We start from the raw sequence: 5,595 nt of genomic DNA, 5'->3' as shown, positions 1-5,595 counted from the left end.
ATACATCAATCCAGAAAAATGAAGTTTCTGTTCATATTCATTTCAAATTGAATACTTACTCTGGCGCTCAATAAATTCATCAGCTATAAAATCCTTTATATCCACCACTTTATCTTTAAAAAGAAAGAAATAATTTAGATGTTTTTGTAAAACAGATCATTTTATGTTATAAAGCCAGAGCTATAAACACAAAAATAAAGAGAACTGACAACCATCTGGTGACATATGTGATATGCAAATTAGATCCAAAATAAAAGCTGTCACAGATATTAATTGATATTAACTTTGAAAATTAATTCCTTCAAAACAAACCCATCAATTAAAAGAAAAAATGTTTTTAATTTTATTTTTAATAGATATATGTAGATGTATCTCTTTGAGCATTTAGGCATTCAGAAGCTTCTAAAATACTCAAACTTTGTTCATTTACAGTGATATAATTATTTATCGTGAGGATTAGTACTATCCAAAGTTGTCTTTATTTTATCATCTGGTAGATAGATTCCTATAGCATTTAAATATTGGAAATGGCTGAAAATTTATTTTTGTGAATGTTGATATTATAAAATTGATCTTTATCACCTGGGAAGAGATAACTACCTTCAATTGGAAAGAAATTTTCATGTAGTATTTGTACTTATTTATGTCCTGCTCTGTTCCTAAAATAATTTAAAGTAGCTGAGGAAATGCACACAAAAAGTATAAATATAAGTAAGGAAACTGGAGAAAAGAACAGAAGAGCAAGAAAAATAACACAAAAGGGAGCAATAGACAAAATGCATTCCATAAGGTCATATATATTAAATTTTGCAACAATATCGAATGTGTATATATCTAACAAGAGGCTTCAAAATACATAAAGCAAAACTGACAGAATTAAAGGGAGGCATAGATGAACCCACAATCAGAGTTGGAGATCTAAATACCTTGTACTTAGTAATTAATAGAACAAGTGGAATAAACATCAGTAAGAATTAGAAGATTCAAGCAAACTAGAAAACAATCTAACCTAATTGATATTTATAAAACACTACCCAACAACTAGAGTATACATTCTTTCGAGTGCACATAGAATACTCACTTAGACCACAGGCTGGGCTTTAAGACAAATTTTAATGAATTTAAAAGAATTTAAATTATGCAAAATATATTCTCTGACTAAGTTGTATTACATTAGAAATCAATAACAATAAGATACCAAGAAAATATCCAAATATTTGGAAATTAAATAGTACATTTGAAAATAACCCATTATTTAAAGAAGATAAATTAGAAAATATTTAACTAAGTGATTATCAAAGCATGATATAAAAAAATGTGAGATACATGAAAGAAGTGCTCAGAAGGAAATTTGTAGCTTTAAATGTTGGGAAAGTATAAAGTCAATGATCTAAGCTTCTATCTTAATAAGCTAACAAAAGAAGAGTAAACTAAGCCTCAAAAATTAAACACCAAGTGACAGTAAAAATAAGAATATGAATCAATGAAAGAGAAAAACAAACAAAAAAAAGAAAAATTATCAAAATCAATTTTTTTGGTAAAATGACTAATAAAGTTGGTGAACTCCTACCAAGACTGGTTAAGAATAAACAAGGGAAAAAAATTAGAAACATCAGGAATGAAAAAGAGGACATCACACTACAGGTATCAAAAGGATAATAAGGCAACATTAAGAACAACTTTATGCCAATAAATTTAACAAATTAAATGAAATAAATATCTAGAGAGACACGATTACACTTAGGAAAAGTATATTTCTTTTTGTGATATTTATAGAATGACACATAGAAAGATAGAGAAAATCTAGGTAGCTCTATATCCATTGAACAAATAGAGTTCAAAAATCTAAATTTTTAGGAACAAATGTTTCCACTGGTCATTTCCACCAAACAGTCTATGAGAAAATGATACAAATCATATACTAACTCAACCAAAAAACAGAGGGGGAGGGAAGACTTCTCAACTCATTTTATGAGGCCAGCATAATTATTATACCAAAATCTGAAAATGACAACAGAAGAAATTACAGACCAATATCCATCATAAATATATATTCAAAAATCATGAATGAAATATTAGCAAATCAAACCCAGAAAAATATTTAAAAAGCTAATACCTCATGACCAAGTGGGGCTTATTTCAGGAATGAAAGTTGACTTAATGCATAATTAACCACAATAACAGGATAACCAAATAATAACTATATGATTATTTCTGACAAAATTCAATATTCAATTATAATTTTTTAAAAAGCCACAGAAAATTAAAAATAGAAGAGGATTTATTCAACCTGAAAAAAAGTGTATGAAAATTTTATACCTCATGCTTAATAGTGAAATATTAATGAATGATTTTCTTCTAATATCACAAATAAGACAAAGATGGAGGCTCTTACCACTTCTCTTCAGCATTGTTCTGAAGGTTGTAGCCAGTGCGATAAGGCACACACACAAAAAGATTAAAGGCAGCAAGATTGAAAATTTTTTTAAAAATTTGCCATTATTCACAGATGAGTGTATACATAGAAAACTGAATTTTAAAGCCTCTACTAAAATAAGCAAATTTAGCAAGAATATAGGCTAAAAGGTCAATATACAAAAAACAATTATATTTCCATACAGTAGCAACAAAAAATTGGACACTGAAATTTTACAAACACATACAATTTGTAACAGCAAAAGAAAAAAATCAAATATCTGGAACTAAATCTAACAAAAAGGTTCAAGCCAACTATACTGAAAACTGAAAAACATGACTGAAAGAATTTAAAGGACACTTAAATAGAGATATAGATGATGTTAAAATGTCAATTCACTCTAAACTGATTTAAAGATTCAACACAATATCAAACCTCAATCAGGAGTTTTTTAGAAAATTAACAAGTCATTGTAAAACTTATATAGGAATGGAAAAGATCTTGAATAGCCAAAACAACTTTCAAAAAGAACAGTTAGATACTAACATTATCTGATTTCAAGACTATTATAAAGTTACAGAAATCAAGATAGTATGATATTGGTGTCAATGTAAATAGATCAATGAAACAAAATAGTCTGGAAACAGATCCACATACTAGCATAAATCAACAGAATAGAAATAAGAATCCTCAAATAAACAATCACATTTATGGGCAATTGATTTTTCAACAAAAGTGCTAAGACAATTTGATGGGGAAAGTTTTCATAACAAATAAATATCCACATGCAAAAGAATGAAGTTGAACCACACTTTGAATATATTAAAAAATTAACACAAATGAACTAAAGACCTAAATGTAAGAGTTAAAAACTCTAAAACTCTTAGAAAAAAAACATGTGTAAATCTTTGTGACTTTGGATCAAGTAAAGGCAATAGTTGCTTAGATAAAGCAGTCAGTAGGCAATGTTTTCTTAGATAAAGCACAAGCAACAAAAGAAATCATAAAAAATGGACATAATCAAAATTAAAAACTTTTGTGCTTCAAAGGACATCATAAAGTGAAAAGACAATCTACAGAATGGGAGAAAATTTTGCAAACCATTTGTCTAGTCAGAATTTTGTATCTTTAATACATAAAGAACTACTCCAACTCAACAATAAAAAAATAAATAACCCAATTTTAAAACGGACAAAGGATCTTAATAGACATTTCTCCAAAGGAGATATACATATAACCAATGAGCATATAAGATGCTTAACATCATTAGTCATCAGGGAAATGTAAATAAAAACCACAATGGTATACTACTTCACACTTCTTAGGATGGCTATAATCAAAAAGATGAGTGTTGCCAAGAACGTGGAGAAACTGGAACCTTCATACACTGTAGATGGGAATGTAAAATACAGCAGCCACTAGAGAAAACAGTCAGGCAATTCTTCGAACAGTTAAAAAAAAAGTTACCACATGATTGAGCAATTTCATTCGTAGTAATGTAGCCAAGAGAAATGAGAAAATATGGCCATACAAAATCTGAATTAATTAATATAGCTGAAACTAATAGTCAAGTTATAACAAAGGTTAGGAGCTTGGGAGTCAGCCTATACTATCCCTTCTTCTTAACTTTCTGTATGGATGTGATTATCAACTTCTGTTCAATTATTTCCAAATATTTCTTGAATTTATCACTATGTTAACTGATGCCTATGCTATTAAAATGGCATCTTTAAAAATGTATACCACCAGTCTCATCTCTCTCCATTTATTTTCCACAATGTGGCAAGAGAGGTCTTTCTTTAAAAAAAAAAAAAAAAATCTGATCAATTGCCTGAATAAACTCTTCAACAGCTTCAATATTACTTACAAATGTGTTAAAGTCTAAGTAAAATAACTAGCAAATAGGATTCAGCAGTATAACTAAAAAAATAAAAGTTCTAGATACACTTAGTATAGTTATTCTCATTGAGGCTGATAATTACCTCAAAGAAGGGAACTGGTTCTTAGAGGAGGAGAAAGAATCTTAGACATTAGAATGGTTTGTGGCCATAGTACATAAACAGATATATAGTTTATCTGTGGTATTAAATGTTCATGGTGTATGTGTGTATATGTGTGTGGGGGGGTGATAAGTAACAAAAAATGTCTAAAAAGGTTCATTAAGAAAGTGATAATAAACAGAAAAAAAGTTAAGAAACACTGCTTTAGGATAATGGTAGCCACTTAGATTTACTCTCTCCACATGGTCTCCAAAAGCCCACACAAAAGAACAAGTAAAGCAAATAAAATAACCCATAGCCCATGCTACAGCATAACTAGGAGGCAGAATATTACAAACTTTAATTTACATGTACGTCAAGAAATAAAAATCTAGGACCAACACAGTCGGTTCTGGAGCCCACACCAAAATGAAAAATCAGGTGACAATTTCACAGAAGAGAAAATGATGAAGAGTCCTTTTAAGGCAGAACACAGATAATATCAACCAGAGTTTACCCATAGGTGAAACGCTAAGAATAAGTCAGAGATGTGATGGATCAGAGCTATAACCTCTGGGGAACTACAAGAAAGGAGCTGGGAAATCCATGGGACCAAAGGCGGCGTCGGGATGGGGAAGAGTATTGTATAAGATTGGTGATGAAAGAAAAGATGGAAACAGTTAAAAATGAAGTCCCTACTAAATGGTATCAAAATATCCAAAGAGTCATCTATCTCCCCAAAGTTTCCATTTATTAAAGTAAATGTACTTCACTGCAGAAACTGAAGAGGGCACTCTTAAATTGTATAAGCCACCCAACATCTTCAGCAATTCCAACAAATCAGAGTAGAAATGGACAAAGGAAACTTTGAAATAAGAAAATAGATTGTGTAGAAACCCAAAATCAACTCCAAAATAAAGACTCAAGTAAAGGTACTCAAGGTAGAACAGATATGACTAAACTGTAGTAAGTAACATATAGAACAGAAATGAAAACCAAAAGAAAAAGGAGAAGGGGACCTATGAAAAAAAGTACAGAATAAAAGTGATAGATATAAAAGACAAAGAAGATGTGATATGTGTATAAAGTCTCTGAAAAAAAGAAAAATATAACAATGGAACAGATTTTACTTTTTATTGGAAATTACATGCACAGAATTAGGATAAATATTATCCTTGGTTCCTAAAACTTTACTGTTTC

This window comes from Pteropus alecto, unplaced genomic scaffold (genome assembly GCF_000325575.1).
Source record: "Pteropus alecto unplaced genomic scaffold, ASM32557v1 scaffold313, whole genome shotgun sequence".
In the NCBI taxonomy this organism is placed as follows: Eukaryota; Metazoa; Chordata; class Mammalia; order Chiroptera; family Pteropodidae; genus Pteropus; species Pteropus alecto.
This window is presented reverse-complemented; position numbering follows the sequence as displayed.